The sequence below is a fragment of the Nicotiana attenuata genome, unplaced genomic scaffold (assembly GCF_001879085.1).
Source record: "Nicotiana attenuata strain UT unplaced genomic scaffold, NIATTr2, whole genome shotgun sequence".
NCBI lineage: Eukaryota > Viridiplantae > Streptophyta > Magnoliopsida > Solanales > Solanaceae > Nicotiana > Nicotiana attenuata.
Window position 1 is genome coordinate 80,101 of NW_017673405.1, and position 21,333 is coordinate 101,433.

Sequence of the window (21,333 nt, forward strand, 5' to 3'; positions counted from 1 at the left end):
ATGCGTGTAAGAGTATGAGTATTGAACTTAGGATTCAAAAGTTCAAAGTTGTTTTAGTGCTGAAGGGTCGAGCCCCTTTTATAGTGCAGCAAACAAGTAAGAACAAGGTAAGGAAATAACATTGTAATCAATCTCCCTTTAGTTAAGGGATTCTGATTTCAAACGGGTAAAAACAATTAAGGAAAGGGATTTGAAAAAATATTTTCCAGGCAGTACAATAAAGGGTAAATACATAGCAGTTATTTAAGGCAACAACCCAATGGTACACGGTTTGTGTGAAATAAGGAAAGGGAATCAATCAGACAACTAGTAAAATCAAAGTTACAGGCTTTTACTCGAATGAATCAAGTCAGGAAAGGGGTAAAGAAAGGTTTAATTTAAAGGAAATCAGTAACAATCAAGTAAACACTATTAAAGGAATTCGAAACCAATTAGTAGTTGGCAAAAACCCTTTTGAAAGAAGAACTTCTCATATATAAAGCAGACAAATCAAACAAAAGAATCGTCATGTTACTTAGAAAAATAGTTATAGCATTGAAAGATTCAAAATCAAAAGCAAAAGGATACGAGTCCAATTGCAGACTAACAATGAGTCTGAGACTCCAGGGTCCCAAAGTGGAACCCTAACTCGAACAAAAATCAAAATCGCCAAGGGGAACCCCCAAATCCTAGGATTTCAACTTGAATCAGACATAAAGGTGAGAAAGCAAGCCATTGAAACAGACTCAAAGGTTTGTTTCTGAGCCTCAACAAAACAGATATGAGAGCATGTTTGAACAACAAAGTAAGAAAGATGATTCAAGATCATGAAGAACATATTTGAGAAAACTCGGACCTTAAACGAGTTCAGAAGAAAGAGATGATACAAACTTAAACAAAAGCAGATAAAGCATGTTTAGCAAGAATACGAACAGAGTTTAGTAAGACAAAAATCGAAGAATCTCAATGGTAAACACATATAGTAAAAGAGCACAGAAAACATAACAGGATTAACATAGGAGTAACATGTATAGTAGAAAAAAGAAAAGTAGACAGACAGTACATGCGTAGCAAAAGAAATCACACGAGCATGATATAGACAACACACATAAAGCAAAGAAGAAGAAAAGTCAGAAATATTTTTGGAAAAATCCTTTCAGAAACCCTAAAATCGAAGACGAACGATTTTGAAAAGAACTTTTGGGGAAAACACTTTAAATATCAAGTGAAGCATAGATACAGCATAGATCTAAGCAAACGACATGGAAAGAACCTCGAATAGCTTAGGGTTTCGGAGAAACCCTAGAAATGAGAAAGGCTTGGAAGAAGGTCCGATCTTGAGTCGGAGAGGTCAGGAATCAGGCTCCTGAGTCTTGAATATGCCGGAGCATGCCGGAGAAGCCATGGAATCAAAGGTCTGAGAAGATCGAAGAGGGAATCATCGAGGTCAGGTCTCGAAGCTTCGAACAACCATGGCTTACTGGTGAAGGTAGGTGAGTACTAACTATCCATGGCCTGAGAAGCCATGGATTCCGGTGACAGGCGGTTGAAAAGGGGTAGGAGGAGGCTAGGGTTCCGGAGAGCTTGAGAGAGTTTGGGATTCAGAGGCGGCTTAGAAGTGGGGAATGAGGGATTAGGGTAGGTCATTTGGGGTTAAAATGGTAAGGGGGAATTATGGCCATTGATCTGTACGATCAACGGCCTAGATCTAAAGGGGTAGGTGGGAACCGGGTAGGGTCGTTTGAATTGGGTTATGGGTTGGGTCGGATTAAAAAATGGGCTGGCCCGGTTGGGGTTGAGATTGGGTCAATTAAGGGTTAAAATTGAAATGTAAAAGAGGCTGTAATTGAAATGAAATGAGGCTAAATGTTAAATAGCCAGTTTTACCCTTTTTATGTATAAAAAATAGTAAAATGATTTTAAAAATAAATTAAAAGCACTGAACCAATTAGTAATATATAAATGTTAATTATAAAATGCTGGAACCAATTTTATAATTATAGAAATGCTATTAATCCTAAAATAGGCTAAAATTGCAATTGTATGTATTTTGGCTTTTAAAAATACCAAATAAAATTGTAAAAATATACAAAAATCACCTTAACTATATTTTGGTGTAAGTATAAGAATGAAATAAACTATTCACCAAGGTTGATAGTTTTGGGAATAGTTACTGATTTTTATATTGCTAAAATGGACAATAAATTGATTTTAAAAATCTTTAAAATTTATGAAAAATACCAAAACACTTGGGCATGCTTATATATGCATATATATGTTATTTTTGAAAGTATTTTGTATATGAAAAAAAATACGTAGGGAAAAATTGGGTATCAACAGTTATGAGGCGTGGTACCTCGGTTATGATTCTTGTCATATATTCTATGTTAAAAAGGCTTGTTGTTTGAACAGTTGTTGTTGTTTCCTTCTTTGTCTTGCTTGTATTTGTCCGTATTTGATTACTTGTTGTTCTCATCATGTGTTCACTTCTTCTTTTCTTTACCGCCTTAATTTCCGTTGTTAGCTTACCTTATTGTATTGCTTTGTTGTCATTATTTTCTCGCTTTTATTATTAGACTATACCATATTTTGTTTAGTTTTCTTATGCTAGTATGTGTCTTTACCTGGCCTCGTCAATACTCTATCGAGGTTAGACCCTACACTTACTAGGTACCATTGTAGTGTACTCATACTACGCTTCTGCATATTTTTGTGAAGATCCAGGTACATCTGCTCGTGTCGGACGCCAGTGATCGTTCAGTCATCTTTCAGGAGACTTCAAGGTATACCTGCTCGATGTCCGCAGGCCTCGGAGTCACCTTCAGTCTTCACTTTTACTATTGTTAATCTTCTACTGAGACGGTGTTGTATTAGGGAATTCTTGGATTATAGTTGCAGAGCTTATGACTCAGTTACACCGGTTTTGGGGTCTTATTACTGATGTTTCCGATTTGGAGTTATTACGAGCTTATTTGGTTTATTTTATCATCTTAGTTGGTTATTCTGTTAAGTTATTCATGAATGTTAGGCTTACCTAGTCTTAGAGACTAGGTGCCATCACAACTAACTTAGGTGGGATTTTGGGGTCGTGACACTCATGGAGTCTCTCTGCTTGACAAGAATCATTGCCTCATTCTGAACTGTTTAGTGATATTTTCCCTCTAATATCCATTATATAAATCTGTGGCGCGGATTTCATGTCCAACAACCTCGTCTCTCTCAGTATAAACTACTCGGGCAATATGCGACCTCAAACACCATCTAAAATCTCATACGACGCCATCAATGCGGTAATAAGCCACAACTCAAATATGACAAATAAGGAAAGCAAACTTGAATACAGGACTATTTGGTCTGCGTAACGAATAAAACAACCAAACAAATGCTATGAACCTATCTCAGAGATAAGGAACAAAACACACAAAATAAGTATAAGGAACTATACTCAACATCTTACTGTTGCGGTCTGTAACCCGATCTATCATATCCGTGGCAGCGTGCCACCCAATCCACACATAACAATCAACAAGGAATTACCCATCGAGCCAAACTGCTCGTACCCACATAACACGCGTATATCGACCACAAGCACGCCAAATGCATAAGCACAACCTTGAGGAGACAAATAGCGCCATGTGCTACAAAATGCCAAGCACGACTAAGGTGCAATAAACAGCCTTCATCTCGAGAGACATCTCACTCATATAACACCACAAGCTACACAAGATCACATCACACATGTGAATAATCAAGCCATCTCAAAACCCACATGGCATAAAAGAGTGGCACCTGAAATAGACGAAGGCGGGATATCATCTACCACGCCCGAAGACCCATCCATAAGCAATGCTATGCCGAATAAGCGTATCTGATCTGGTATAAAATATACATTCACATTAGTCCTACCAATGACCTCTAGTCTGGAACAAACTTTCACAGTTCGCAACCAAAGAACTAGAGCGTCTTTTAGACATAAACTCTCCCAGCATCGACAATACCAGAATCTCCATACCTGATTTCAATCTCTGCCCCTTAAATGATTGACACACCACACATATACGATTATCCCGTGGGAGATAGTCCCACAAACATCCGTGCCAGGTAGCAAAATTTGCATGTCCATTGGCACCAACCATATTATTTCTGTTATGCCAATCAAGAATCCACAAATCAACAAACAATGCCTCTTCTGCAAGACACCATTCTCAGGTGACGCTAAAATAATGCCAGTATACTCTGAACATCTGAAATCTTTCTCGCTCCTCCGAGCTTGCGACATTCCTGTCAAAACTGAACTGCAACCTTAATCCTTCAATTCTAGTTTCACACTGCTCACTGCACCTATCATGTTGTTATGCGGGAATACAAGAATTTTATCATAACTCCTGTACCACCAATAGAACAAACACTTAATTGCCTAGAAACCTTTCACTTAACTCATTTCAGAAGAAGAATCGCAACACACAACCAACTTCCCATAACCGCAAAGGACACAGACCTCTAACTGTGGCTGAGACCGTCGTAACTCTTCGGGACCCATTTGCACATAACTATACCATCCGAACGAAATCCCATCAAACAACCAAATTACGGAGGCTGTCAAGCCCGCAAGTATAGCCACGAAACAACTGTATAGCATTATCATACTTAAGGGAACCTATCATTTCCCTTACCATGTTGCTCCATACCAGTACCAAACTGACTTGCCTTCAGAATCAATACCTCTCCTTCCCAGCATACAATGGAACTCATTCAACACCCAACTCAAGTGATCCCAAACACAAGTCTAAAAATATTATACAAACTCACTCGCGCGATCAAAACACTAAAATAACATTTAGAACTATGAATCTATCAAACCAACTCCAAATTACACCAAATTTTCCAGACACGTTCGAAATAGAAAAACAGACCTATTCCAAGTCCCAAAATCAAATTCTAAACCCGATAGCCATAAAATCAACCTACGGTCAAACTTAAGAAAACTTTTAAACCTTAAATTGCCAACTTTCGGCAAAACAAGTCAAGTCAACCTAGGGGCCTCCAAATTCAATTCCGGGTATACGCTCAAGTACAAAATTACAATACAAACCTATTAGAGCCATCAAAATACCGTTCCAAGATCATTTTCATAAAAGCCAAAACTCAGTCATATTTTCAACGTAAGCTTCTAAACCAAGAACCAAAAGGTCCAAGTCAATCCAAAATCTTTCCGGAACAAAACTAAACATCCCCGAAAGTCATAAAATCATAAATGCACATGTGTGATGCATCAAACGGGAAAATAGGGTTCAAATACACAAAACGATTGGTCGGGTCGTTACATCTTCTTGCAGCTCGACAAAAGAAGCACGCAACATCCTCTTTTTGAGGTTTGTAAAGATGTACCTGACGAGTTCCATGTTTCAAATTGGACAAAGGGGCACACAGCAATTTCCCCCCATTCAATCTAAGACAAAAAGTGTTCCCATATTTCCAATTTTATTGGCCTTAACTTTTGCGCACCTTCACAAAATTATTTATTTCTTAGTGTGGGGTCAATGGAATAGCAAGCCGCTTGATATTCTAAAACTCGACTTCAAAGGATGTGGCATATAAAAAATCATAGCTAAACGGATCAGCTAGGATTAATTTTTTGAAGTTGAACAACAGATCTATCACACTAACTTTTCGAATTTGTATGCTTTGGCGGAAAAAATTTATCTCCCAACCAAGAAGTATTCAAATTGCGAGACGCTTAATGGTACAGAACAACAACACAAAAATGTTCAACATATTCAAAACTCAGAGCCAAATTCCTTCTGGTTTGGCCTGAACTAAATTTTGAAGCTGAGGTACCAGCCTCGTGTTTTAGCCTTACTGCTTCGTGCACTTGCTTGAATGAATCCATATCTCATTGTAGAAGCATAAAAATGTAAGCCGCTTGATTGTCATAAAACAAGACAGAAATATCTACAACATACCCAAGAATCGGAGCAAAAATCCTTCTGTACCATCTCATGTAATATTTTGAATTTTCGTCTCAGGTGCTGCCGCGTTCAACTTTTCAGGTTGCGCACCTTCGGCAAAAAATTCATATATTGGTGTAGAAATATCGAAATCATGAGCCGTCTACAGCACTAAAAACTAGACTTCTAGAGCTACGACATATATAAAAATAACATTAGACTATCCTTATATCTCCCCAGATATTTCCTTGAAATTAGACAATAAAATTTGTCATGCTAGCTCGTCTTCAATTTTGCGTGTTTTCATGAACTCTTTCTTTTGGCAGATTCTCAACGCGTATAGAGCCTTGAACCCCATCAGCAAATATTCACTTTAGTGACCATGATACACCATACCCGTACCTTGATATCGTTGGCGACAAGCAAAATTCGCGCGCCAAAGTTCTTGCGTTGAAAGTTCATCCTCTAGTGAGAGGTTCCTTCCTGATTGCTAGAAAATCGCTCAACGCCTCCTTTGATCTTGTAGAATGGTCTACAAAGGAGACGAAGGATGTGTTAGACAAAATTCTCAGGCAAATCCACCAGTATAAGAAGTTCCAAATTTCCAGAACTTGAGCAATGGAGATTGCTGCCCAGGACCTAACTTAGCCACAAGTTGAAGCTTTGTGCGTTAGCACCAATATTTCACATGTCGAACTAGAATAGTTGTGCTGCTGGTGATGCTTGCATATGCTGCATTGATGCATCGTGTCATTAGTGTCAATATAGTCCATCATGCCGAATTGAAGCGTCGCATCATTAATTAACATTGATACTCCTGAATTGATACTTCATGTCATTGGCATTAATCTCAGTAGGGCCAAGAAGGTTTGTGCAATTTGCATCGTGTGCTCTATCTTCATTTTTTCTTGCAGGTTTATGACTAAGTGCTGAGTGCAAAATGGCTTTGATGTCCACCTGATTGGCGTGGAACTACTTGTTGCCTTCCTTTTACAGTTTGTGACTTCGGCGAGAGACTAGTTGGTATATCCACCTCTCTTGAAGAAGCACATGACTCATCTCCTTTTTGCGGCTTGAGAAAGAAGTACATGCGCGTCTCTTTCTTGAGGCTTGGTGAGAAAGAGGCTTAGAGCAACCATATTTCATCCTTGCGGCATTGGTGGGAGTAACTTCTTCTGGAACTTGGTGAGGAAGTCATGGAGTTTCCTAACCTTAAGGCACTAGCTTAGGACTACATCTTCTTTCAATTTAGCAGGCCCTTTTTTTAATGTAACTAAACTCATAATGAAGCTCTAAGTTACCTACGTAACCCGGCGAAGAGGATCAAGTCATTACGTAGTTCAGGAAAAAAAAATATTTTTATGCAGTTTATACTCTTGCAACAAGGAGTAATGTGCAGTTTAAAATCGTGCGTCAAAGAGCGTAGAAACTTCCAATTTAAGCTCTTGTATCAATTGCAAGAAGATTTTGCTCGAATTTGAGAAGCTTTTCAACTTGAAGACTTGCTCGAATTTGAAGAGCTTTGCAACTTGAAGATTTTTTTCTAATTTGAGGAACTTTAAAACTTGAAGACATGCTCGATTTGAGGAGCTTTGCAACTTGAAGATTTATCTCAAATTTGATGATTTTTGCAACTTGAAGATTTATCTCGAACATGAGAGCTTCGTGATACGAAATTTAGGCTCGTGTGTCAATGAGCGTCAAAACTTGCAATTTAGGATCATGTGTTGAGGAGCATCATAACTTGTAGTTTAGGCTCGTGCATTAAGGAGCATCATAACTTGCAGTTTAGGCTTGTGCGTTGAGGAGAATCATAACTTGCAGTTTAGGCTCGTGTGTTGAGGAGCATAGTGACATGCATGTACTCTTCGATTTCAGATTCAAATTAATTCCTATCTTCGTCTACTTTTGTTTCATCGTGAGGCTCAAAGACAGGCTGTTGTTGGTTTTAACTTATAGCCATTCTCAACTCCATATCATGAGCACAAGTTGCTAGTTCATCAAATGTTATAGGTTTTATGCCTTGAAATATGTAACAAAGACCCCAGTGCATGCCTTGGATGCACATTCCAATACCAAAAGTTTCACTAAAAAGATTTTTACAGTTGAGGCTTAAGATCCTCCAGCGATGGATGAAGTCAATAGCTGGCTCATCCTTTCATTGACGAGCGTTTGTAAGTTCAATCATACTTACAATGCACCTTTTGCTATAGAAATGATTGAGAAACTTTTGCTCCACTGCTCCCAAATATAGACGGAACCAAATTCAAGATCTGTATACATATCGAACACATTCCCTTTAAGAGATCAAACAAATTGTTTGACAAGGTAATCGTGATATGTACCGGCATTATTGCAAGTTTCAACAAAATGCGCTACATGTTATTTTCGATTTCCATTGCCATCAAATTGTTGCAATTTAGGGGCTAATAACCAGGATGCATTTTCAAGTTATTAATTCTTTGTGTATACGGCTTTGCATATGTGAGTGAATACTTGTCTTGTGGCTTAGATTTATCTTTGATAGCCTTGATGATGAAGTCCTTCAATTGCTCAACTGGAATGAGACCTTTGGCAAAGACTTGGATCTTCTTGGTCGTTGTTGCTTGGTTTGCAGAGGACTCTCCTTTCTTTTGTGACTCATGAAACTTCAAAGATTCTTTTATGGATTTACCTTCTACAATGATCTCCATTTTATTTGTCAATTCGAAAAGTTTAGCATCTTGATGTTTATGCTTTGATAAGCCTTCAACTGCTTTCCTCAGATTTGAAAGTTGTTCATCTACGGTGAAAGTTTCATTCACATCGCTTGCATGACCACTGTAGAGAATGGAAAATAACATGAATTTTCATTAGCATGATATTTGGACATGTTATGCGGCGTAGATTCAAGACTTAATACATCATCATCAGCTTGCATCAGGGGTTTTTTGAACTCAGATAAACTAAGTTTGGCAAGAACCTTCTTGATCCTTTTGGCGACATTGTTTGACCTGCAATAACTTTCTTTCTACAGACTGAGTCTAGCCAAAATTCTTTCGACCGCATCAGCAATATTGTTTCCTTCTTCTAGCATGGGCGAAGAAGATTTCCCAGAATTTCGGCTTTACTCCTTTTGATTTGGCCCATAATCTCCAAGGCAACTTTCAATCCGCTTTTGGATTGAGCCTCCTCAATAGTATTGCATCTGGAGTAGATCTTCATTGCGACCATCTTACTGTTCTTGAACATTGAAGAGAAGAGATAAGAGGCAAAGATTGTCCCATTTGGCGTGCTAGAATTTGTAACAACTAAAATTTCGTTCCTAAAAATAATAATCAAGGCAAGTAAAAGTACTTGTATTTCAATAATCTATATGGGTTATAATCTTTGAACAATCTTAAGTTAAAAGATGTAATCTTCTAATTTTTCAGGACCCGAACCCACAATCGCTTGATTAGATAGATATTTTTTATTTTTACATGAATCAAGTACATTAAATCTCTAAAAGAAAAAAAAAATGAAACATTCACTAAAAACCAAATACTGTATTATTGTAGTTCTACTCATCTTGAAATAAGTGGAAGAAACTCAAAAGCCTTTCATAACTATGAATATCTATACATACATAGCATGAATCTGTTCTAGCTTTATTTATTGTTAGTACTCTATTGTACGTGTATTTATATTTTTGTATAAAGATGTATTTGCTTGACTAAAGGGCAAAAATATAGTTTAGCTTTATATAAGTATTTTGGTCTTTCAACATTGCACTTAGAATTAAATCTTGACACTTATAATATAGTATGATCTTATGACAAGTTACAAATATTATTTTAATTATATGATCAGTTTCACGTAAGATGATAAATATAATACAAAGTCATAAATAAAACATACAATATATTTGTAGGGCCGTTTAATTCTATTTCAAATTTAAAAGGTCATACCAGATTATTTTATTTTTTCTTAATATTTAAATAAAGATTATCCTTGATCACGTGCAGCAAGCATTGAAAAGTGAAAACAATCATGTTAAGGTTATATGATTTATGAGAAAATTCCACATGGCATGATCATAAATCATAATACCTGGAAACTTTGTGTTATTTGAAAGTAGAAATATATGGTTGACCCACACACTAAATATTTCATTGTTAATTTTACGTTTAGAATAAGTTAAATAGAAGCATTATCACCGTAAATAATATTTATTTTAAGAGTCGAACAGTACTACAGAGTATTCCTATTAGTACGCCCATATCATGCCGCAGAATAATTACTTATATGGTATAATATTGGGCCAACTTGTAATGGGTGGCAAAATCCTAAACTCTACTATGAATAATCCATTTTAGTAGAGATGGCGTGTAGTAGCCACTAATTAAGGGTGTCTTTAATTTTTATCCACTAATTATAATGCTCAGCAAAAATAGTCACTACTAATACGGAAAAGACTGTTTTACCCTTCCTTCATAAAGGTAACAGTTAGGCTTCAGGAAATTATTATGTATTTATCTCTCAATTCTGGGTAAAAGTACATGCAGTTGCCGCCATTAATGCACAAGCTAGCAGAGATCACGTGAAGTTGAGATCTAGAGAATCTTCTGGAGATTTTTCAAGTCATACGGATAATACGGGAAGCAACTGGAGAATGGTATAGTGGAGGATTACTCCATAAGAAAAGAGTCTAATCTTCATCTTGTTCTTCGCATGCTTGGTGCTATGCATCCAAATCTTAAATTTTCTCGTAAAAAATACTTTGATTTTGTACTTTTTGTTTAAGCAATATTAGCCAGAATCAGAAATGAGAAGTGATAAGCAGTTAGAATAAATTCTTGGATGTTAATACTGTAAGTTAAGGACACTTGGTCCTTAATTTAGAGCTACAAGCACAGAAATTAAGGACAGGTAGTCCTGAACTTCGAGTTCCAAGTTCAAAAGTTAAGGACATGTAGTCCTGAATTTAGAGTTACAAGTTTAAAAGTTAAGGACAACTTTGATTTCCAAGTTCAAAAGTTAAGGACAGACAGTCCTTAACTTACAGTTACACGTTCAAAAGTTAAGGACAAGCAGTCCTTAACTTACAGTTACAAGTTCAAAAGTTAAGGACCTATGTCCTTAACTTTGATTAAAAGTTAAGGACAGACAGTCCTTAACTTACAGTTACACGTTCAAAAGTTAAGAACAAGCAGTCCTTAACTTACAGTTACAAGTTCAAAAGTTAAGGACAATAGGTCCTTAACTTTGATTTCCAAGTTCAAAAGTTAAGGACAGTCCTTAACTTACAGTTACACAATCAAAAGTTAAGGACAAGCAGTACTTAACTTACAGTTACAAGTTGAAAAGTTAAGGACAATAGGTCCTTAACTTTGACTTACAAGTTCAAAAGTTAAAGACGCTTGGTCTTGATTTTTATATTGCTAAAATGGACATAAATTGATTTTAAAAATCTTTAAAATTTATGAAAAATACCAAAACACTTGGGCATGCTTATATATGCATATATATGTTATTTTGAAAGTATTTTGTATATGAAAAAAATACGTAGGGAAAAATTAGGTACCAACAGCTGCCCCTCTTTACCTGGGAAGGATGAAAGAGTTGTCGGGTAAAGATATGATGGCCAACTTTGACCGAACGAAATAATTTGAAGAATTTTGACCGAGCTCGGGTTCCTGAGCCACCTACATATCCTTGGTTTTACAGGAATCAGGCCGTATGTAGTTCAGGATCCATCGGCGGAACATGCCGATGGAGATTTTTTCAAGAACGGACGAGATATTCGGGTTGGGAAGGACGGTCAAAGTCTAAAAGGCTGCGNTCCGGCCAGTTAAAGTTTATTAAACCAGTGGCTAAAGGCTAAAGACATTTAAAACACTGGCTTTAAAATAAAGACATGAGTTGTTAGTGGCTATTTGTGCACATCGCCCTCCATTTTATGAGCATACGAGCCATCAAACGTTCATTGACCTTAGGTTGTTTACAATGAGAAAGCGTAATTGCTCTAACGCTCTCCTTTGCCAAAAACGTTTGAGGATTATGCTTGATGATTTCAAATGCAACAAACTTAGTGGTAATCATCTATATATATATTATTTACAGTTCTATTTTAAACTCAATATTGATCAATTTTATATCATCCATATTATTTTTGTGTATATATATATATATATATATATATATATATATATATATATATATATATATATACCAGTTATTCATTTTACACTATGACCAGATTGTATTGTTGGATCATTTAGATAATAAAAATTCTCATTTAAAGTAAGCAATCAATTTTTTTCTTTTTTAAAAAAAAAAAAAAGCAAAATCTGTGACACTATAAGTAAAAATATTGTTGTAATGGTGTAATCAGTGTTGACATTTGATAATTTTTTCACATAATCCCAAAGTTAGGCTTTTGAAATTTGTCATTGGCATTGTCTAAAAGGTGGTTTTGATATTTCTTTTTTTTTAGTTAATGAAGAGAACTTTTCTAACTGTGACTTATGGAAAATAATAAATCACTTATTGGGCTTCTTTTTATTGCGAGTGAAGTGCAGGGGAAGTGCACAGTTAGCCAGTAATAAGATATGTATTTACTTTTAAGCCATGGTTTAAAATATCTTTAGTTTTTAGTCACTGCTTTAATAAACTTTTCCCCCGCCCGGACGAAAATACCCTTCTGCTCATAAAGTTCAGGACCAAGTGTCCTTAACTTATTAGCTTGTTATTGTAAGTTCAGGACTAGCTGTCCTTAATTTATGAGCTTGTAAGTCTATGTTTAGGACTACCTGTCCTTAACTTTTGAACTTGTAACTCTAAGTTCAGGACTACATGTCCTTAACTTTTGAACTTGAAACTCAAGTTCAGGACTACCTGTCCTTAATTTATGTGCTTGTAACTCTAAGTTAAGGACTACCTATCCTTAATTTCTATGCTTGTAACTCTAAGTTAAGGACCAAGTGTCCTTAATTTTTGAACTTCCAACTCTAAGTTCAGGACGATGTGTCCTTAACTTATGAGCTTGTTACTGTAAGTTCAGACTAGTTTTCCTTAATTTATGAGCTTGTAAGTCTAAGTTAAGGACTATAAGTCCTTAGTTTTTGAGCTTCTAACTCTAAGTTTAGGATTACCTGTCCTTAACTTTTGAACTTGTAACTCTAATTTCATGACTACATGTCCTTATTTTTTGAAGTATAAAATTGAGACAAATGACAAATCCTGTATTTTCAATTCTTCCCTCTTGCTTTAAGATTGTTATGTATTCTTTAGGGTGTCAACTAATCACCAATCAATATTTTCATGAAATAAGTTTACACGAACTGCACTTTTTGATCGACAATGTGTAACTTTAAAAGGTTCATGTGCCTAGCTCATAAGTGATAAACAAAAATTAGGGCTTTTAGCATAGAGCAGAAAGATTTCGTCGGAGAAAAGGGAGACAGAGAGACTGGCAAGGAAGAGAACATGGACAGAAAAGAGATAGAAGAAAGGGTAATACTGTCTTTTTATATTAATTTTAATAGACTAGTGGTGCTTTTGCTCAGCACTAAAAATCCTGGATAAAAAGTAAATACCACTTTAAAAAGTGACTATCCCACGTAATTTTCACTGAAGTGCATAGGTCGTAGCGAAATGTAGGGATGCACTATGTAGGGATTAAGTGCGCTAATAGCCACTTTTTAGGATTGATCTTTGAAATGTATTTAGCATTTGTAAAGCAATTAAAACATAACTAACAATTGAATTGATCAGTCACTTTTCTAAGTAGTGACAACTCCATGTTATCCACCTAATTACGGAAGTTGCACCAACACGTTGTTTGGCCCGTGCCCATGTTGTCTAATCAAAGGCTCAATGACTTAATCTTATTCTCTTTTGGTTTTCATTTCTACTTCGAACTGGATTTAATTTTTTTTTTTTTTTTTTTGGAGATTTGGAGATGCTACATGTTGAAGGTTATGTGAAGAAGATGGATCAAATTTATTTTGTTAAAAAATTTAAGTCAATGGGGAGAATTATTAGGTGTTTGTCCTTATTTTCTTATCATGTTAATTTTTCTATTCCTTGAAGGAAGAACAACATATTTACCATAATTGATTTTACCATGTGAATTGTATTTATGAATTTAAACTCCAAAGAAAGCTAACAACAAAGGGTTGAGTAGATGCTACCGCTAGTCCTTGAGGCTAGTTCATGGCATAGGATGTTCTCAAGTTTGGAGTTTGATAGTCAACGACCTATGGTTGAATAAGATAGGAGAATGATAGCATACAGGAAAAAGATAGTTAGAATCTACATAGAAAAGATAAAATATACACATATACAAAAATACCATTAAATTAAACTATGCAGTTCAAACTTCGAGACGATGTCATAAAGTTTTTCTCGAAGTTTCAGTTACACCTGATTGAAGTAAATTGAAGTTTCAACTTTCAAATTCTTGGGCCATGATGGGTGATTTCAATAATGTAATGCATGCAAATGAAAGAATGGGAAGACAAGTCACATATGCAGAGGTTAAACAACCAGATACTATTGCCAAAGCCTCTATAGAGTATCACACAAAATTACTTAGGACAGCAAACAAGGAGAGATAACATGTTTGTAGTGCTCTAATCAGAAAGGGAGCAATTACACAGAAGTTCAAAAAGCAGAAGATGGTGGAAACTATAACATGGGAGGAGATTAAAAAGCCTTATGAAGCATACTAGGAGAAAAATCACTAAGGGTTGATGGATATGGAAGCCAATTTTTCAAAGATACATGGAGCATAGTAGGGGATAATGTAGTGGACAGTATGACTGAATCTTTTAACACAGGAAGATTGTTAAGAGCTTTAAATAAAACAGGTATAACTTTGACTCCAAAAGGGGCACACGCTGAATTAGTGGGTGACTACAGACGAATAGCCTGTTGTAGTACTATATACAAGGTGATATCCAAAGTTATATGTAACAGACGTAGAGAGAACCTGCCAAATATAATATCTCCTAGCCAGAGTGCATTTGTTGAAGGACGATCAATTGTGAAAAATATTTTGATATGTCAGGACCTAGCCAGACTATATCACAGGAAGGCCACAACAAGAAGTTGTCTAATAAAAATTGACTTGAAGAAAGCTTATGACAACGTAGAATGGGAGTTTGTAAAGGAGATGATGATGGCATTGAACTATCATACAACATTTATCCAATATATAATGGAAAGCATCATCACTACCAGTTACTCCTCAGCAATTAATGGTGACATTGCATGGAAGAGAAGATTGAGACAAGGGGATCCCATATCACTCTTGCTTTTTGTGATCTGTATGGAGTATCTTTCAAGGATAATGGATATGGTGAGGCAGCAAGAGGGGTTTACATATCATCCTAAATGCAAGTGTTTGGGGGACTAAATCATCTATATTTTGCAGATGATGTATTGTTGTTTTGTAAAGGTGATCCACATGCAGTCATGCTCCTCATTAGAGGCCTTGCAATATTTTTCCAAGCATCAGGTTTGACAACAGAGAGTGCCAAATCCAACATCTTCAGTGCAAACATGAATAGGCAATAACTAGCTGATATATGTGAGTTAACAGGATACAAAAAAGAAGGGAAGCTTCCTTTTAAATACTTAGGTGTGTCTATATCACCTAAAAAGCTGTCAAGCGTGGACTGTGAAATGCTAGTGGAGAAAATGACAAGTAGGATCAAAACCCCAGGGAATAAGAATCTATCCTATAGAGGAAGTGCACAACTAATTAACCCAGTTCTCATGCAACTCCATGTTTACTGGGCTTCAATATTCATACTGCCAAGGAAGGTTTTAAATACTATCACTAGGATTTAAATTATTTGTGGGATGAAAAAAATTCATATTACTAGAGTACCATTAATAGCATGTACTACAATATGCAAGGCAAAAAGAGGAGGATTGGGCATTAATGATCGTGTGGTATGAAATGAGGCTGCAATAAATAAGTATGTGTGGCATATAGCAAACAAAGCAGACAACTTATGGGTAAGATGGGTCAATCACACACACACACTCATATATATATATATATATATATATATATATACTATATTAAAAGTGGGAAGCTCCTTAGTGTAAAGTTAAATTACCATATTGCCCTTCTTAGTAACTTAAATACCTATTTAATTCTTAAAAAGCAACCTAACGGATATGAATAGAAGCCGACGCTTCATAACCTGGTTATCTATACTATATTAAAAGTGGAAAGATCCTTAGTGTAAAGTTAAATTACCATATTGCCCTTCTTAGTAATTTAAATACCTATTTAATTCTTAAAAAGCAACCTAAACGCATATGAATAGAAGCTGATGCTTCATAACCTGGTTAGAAGAAAACGAGGCAAACACATACGAATAGAAGCCAAAGTTTCATAGCCTGTTTTGAAGAAAACGATGCCTTTTAAACTTGCTAATATGCTCCAGCAAAGAGTTGCTCTCGGGGCATTACACAACGATGGTGTTTCGTTAATCACATTTGGATTTGGATTTTGGAGTTAGAGGTTTGGTAGCACAGATGCGGTACTTCTCTTCTATGCGCTCTAACTGGCTATTTCGTGGTTCATTCTTTTAGGCATACGAGGAATCTGGTAAATTCTTAACAGATGCAATAGAAATTAAGAGGGTACGGAACATTTTAGAATGATAATCTAGAGAGTCAACTAGGAAGAGAACAACGCTTAGAAAAAGAAATAAAATACCATGACACAATATAATAATGAATCTTGAATTGCATGCAGAATTTTATGTCTTTATTGTACTAAGAATGAGTCTATAATACTTTATAAATATTTTACTTTAATTTTCACTTGTGGTTTAACTGGTCTGTATTAAGTTAAACATAATCCACTAACAACTATGTTATCTACGCTGTTTGTGCTTGTTAAAAATTGCTAGAAGTTTGATAATCAGCCTCTTTAGGTGTCCTTATTCAGAGGTTATTTGATGCCAAATTTGTTATAAACATTTTTTTAAGATCATAGAACTGAAACCTTAGTGAATTCGATGAATGTTTTATGGGTTCCATAATGTCTTGATAATCTTATTTCTTGAAAAGAATTATGTCTAATTTGACATTTGATGATCCAACATTTGATAATTTTTAGTTTGTGCCACTAATTCTGGAGAGGGAAGCTTGATGTGTTTTCTAAAAAGATATATTTTTATTTTATTTTAAAGTTTTTTTGAAATTCAAGATTGTTTTTATTAGGGTACTCTTAATTTAGATTTTTAAGAAATCAAAGAGATTTATGAGTAGGATACTAACATTGACTTATGATAGAGATATATAAATTAGAAAATAAATTTTATGTTGGTTTCATATATCACCAGCAACTTCAGTAATGAGTAGTGCAATATAAGGATAAAGTCATTTTATAATGAAAAACTTCATTATGAAATATCTTCTCTCTTTTGGCCAAGTTCTTGTTTGTTCACTTTGTTTGAACTATTTGCATTTTGTTATAAAACAATAAAAGAACAAGAACAATATTGCAAAGAAAGAGAGAGGAAATTCTTATTGAATTTTGGGATGAATTACAATGGAATAGAACCCTCTATTTATAGGGAGAGTGTGACTTAGCCACCAAGTAATAAACCCTAGAATCTCTCTAAATATAGACATTCACCATAAATAAAATTCTATTTATAACACTCCCCCTTGAATGTCTATCCAACAGATAATGTGCCTCGTTAAAACCTTAACTAAAATAAAACCCAGTGGGAAAAAAATTCTAGTAAAGGAAAAAGAGTACACATATCTAATAATACGCCCTTTGGTTGCCTCGTTAAAAACCTTGCAAGGAAAACCCAATGGGACAAAACCTTGTAAGGGAAAAAGAGTACAATGTGTATTAACTCCCCATACTGAGAGCATCAATTTACATCTTTAAGCATTTGCATTCCAATCTTGTGCACCATCTTTAAAAGATCTTTGGTAGAGATTTGATAAACAAATCAGCCATAATGACTTGAATGAATATTTTGCACCTTGAAATCATCATTCTTGATAGATGTATTGTCTTTATATGATCTTGTTGGAATCATTTCAATATCTTCACATAGGGGTGAAAACTCTTGCTATCATATTATCATGCTTGTAGTTATAACAAGATACATATGTGCACAAATTGCACTGAGGAAGTGGTACTTCAAGATCAAGAATTGTATATGCTTCAAGCAACTTAAATCCTTCATGGATTGTCATATAAGTTAAGTCATATAATAGACTTTAGATGCATATCAAGTTTTCATGTCATGCTAGACATATAAGATATCAAAAACTGATTGCACATATCATTGGCTTTATACTTTCAAGTGTTTGAACTGCAGGTCCAAAACTACATGTCTTTCATATGAAACCAAATTCTACTTGAATTGTTTCTCCAGACTTAAGATCCTCATATATATATTTAGCGCTATCATAGATGTCGTCGACAAACGTTTTATATCAGTTCCAACCTCCTTATTTTTCATAAAGACATAACATAGAGATCTCTTCATTCATATATTCAGGTATCTGAATGTCTCATGAGATTTTATGAAGTGTTATGTCATGTGATCTTCTAGATCACTTGCCTCCTTTGTTATGATCATTTTGATCATTTGCTCATCTTCTTTATCAAGAAGTTTATTTGAAACCGATTGTCTATACGCTTTAAGCTTACCATAGACTTTGTCCTTCTAGGACTTAATATGAGCATTTGCAATGAGAATATAGTTACTTTCTTTGGGTCAGCAAATGCGTCCGGCATGCTTTTCAGTATATTGCACATGAATTATCCTTTATGAACTTCAAGTTCATATTATCTCCCCCTCATGTTAGAAAAGCTAACTTTTTCCTCAACTTTGAGAACCCATCTTTGTGCGTTATGGTGTTAATCAAAATATACACCGCACATCAATAATAATAAGATGGAATTATTTGGTTCCTGACCCATAACCACTTGTGAGGGGAGAATGTAATATACTTTCGTATATAACCTATATCAAACTGATATAGATAACTTTGTTCTCATAAGCAATAGTTTAGCTATTAAGTGGAGGCACTCAATAAATCATTTTGCTAAACCAACTGTGATGTAAACCAACTTATCAAGATAAACTATCTTGAATAGGAAATCTGGAAATTATGCTCGAAATTAAATTATTGAGCAAGTTACCTCGCACACACCGGCTAGGATGCGGGTTAATAATAATTGCACATGTAACTATCTCATAGATGCATCTTATGTGGTATACATGGCGAGTGAATGGGCCCATATTCACATTTTGATATTTCCAGCATTCATGGGATTCAATCCCAATTTTAGTTGGTCAATTAATTAATGAGAACAAGCAATATAAGAGAATTCGTAAAGAACTTTCTAGTTCTTTAATATTTACCCATGTGAATTCTCTATTATTTTTGCACATTGATAATAGGTGAATTTGACTATAATCACACCTTAAATAATCACCTTCTTGTGTAGTTTTAATGCTAAAAGTGATGACAAAATGCTCTTATTAGTGCTTTTCATGATTTGTAGGTAATATATGTATAAAGACGGCTAAGGAGCAGTTTTGGAGTCAAAAGTGATGAAAAAGAGGCCAACTGTAAAATTTCCTAAGTGAGCCGTGCAAAAATAGGCCGAAGATTCAGAGAACTAGATCCACCGCGGTTTCACCGCGACCGCGGCAGAACCGCGGTGGGAAGCAGCTGCAGAAGTTGTGAGAATCCGCGAGGGTGTTTGGCCGCGGTTCTACCGCGACCACGGCAGAACCGCGGCAGGCGCAGAAACTTCTGGGACCAAAGTGTCAATTACGAGATTTTTAGACCTAAACCCTATTTAAAACATTAGACTTCGCCCAAGAGAGGCATGTATTGATTTTTTTAGGTTTCTTAGCAAGGAAACAATTGTGAGAAAGTACTCTAAACATCTTTCTTCTTTTCTTTTGATTTTATGATGAATTCAAGCTTAGTTTATGTTCCCATAGTCATGAGTAGCTAAATTCCTTGTCTAAGGCGTTGATGGAACCTATTGGGTGATGAACTTCTTGTTTATGTGAATACAAATTGCTAGTTTAATCTTTATTTGTTCAACTTCGTGTTCGTTGTAGTTAATTGACAGGATCCTCAATTAGCTGTGCCTATTTAGTGTGCATAACTTGGAAAAGAATGCATATTTAGGGTATTGTTGAACAACACCACTCCTAGATTATTAGAGGAATCTATAATTGCGGGTTTAAAGGCGGGATTAGGAATAACGAAGCCTTGGGTGCAATCTAAATTGAATTGTGCTAAATTAAGTAAGCTAGTGTATCTCGGGAGAGATACTGTGATTACTCGGGAGAGATTTACGGTAAGATTAGCGTTCATGATTGATAGAGATGTGTATGAGCATAAACAGAAGGGATTCCATCAATAGGGGAAATCATTGCCTTAGCTTTTTCTCATAATTGTTTACAACCTTTAACTTTTACTTAGTTACAACCATCTAGTTATTTGCAAGCTAGTTATTAAAGAACACTCAACTGAGATTCGAATATTTGGGAAGCTGGTTCTGAAGACTTAGTGGGTCTGAAGATAGCAGTTGATTGGTTAACTCTCTGTGGATTCGACCCTGGGCGTAATACTCGGGTTATATTTGCAACGTCCGCAGAGTCCTTTTTATAAGGCATAGTTGGGCGTGATCACACATCATACATGAATTAACATGGCTAAACCAAGTATGCCAACTGGATAAATTATCAATATTGATAAACTTCAGGTTTACACCATGATGTGTGCAATTATGAATAAACTCCAAGTTTATTATGATAAGGGTTTTTATATCAATAAATATCCACTTCATTGTGGTATTCTTTTGTTTATGTAGTAAATTGGAGAATGAAGCGGGTAGCTTTTCACATACATATTACCCCGCTACAAGTTGTAGTAATAGAAGATATTAAATCTTTTCTTTATTTATAGTCTCAATATAATCAACCGCTTTCGCGTATACTTTGGAAACTAAATAAGTTTCTTTGAGACTTACTACGACAATTTTATTTCTCCAAAATAGTAATAATTGGCTCTTCCAGAGCTCTCAATTAATTTGGTACTACCACATATTCATCAATATCAATATGGTGAATATCTCTTTTAAAGAGAAAGTTATACCATTATAGTTATGGTCAAAATTATATGCAAGTTCTGTTTCTTGCATTATCACTATCTTTTAATAATCACAATGCCAAAATATTTTGGCGTACAATAGGTACGTGACCAATGACCATTCATGCCATAATAATGATATTATTTTCTTATATCATCTCAAACCTCCTTTTAGAGGTGAGTGCGGTATATTCACTACCACTAGCACGTTCATATTCTTTGAAGAATGAATATGTATTCATAAATCAAATGTTGTCACATTCACATCATG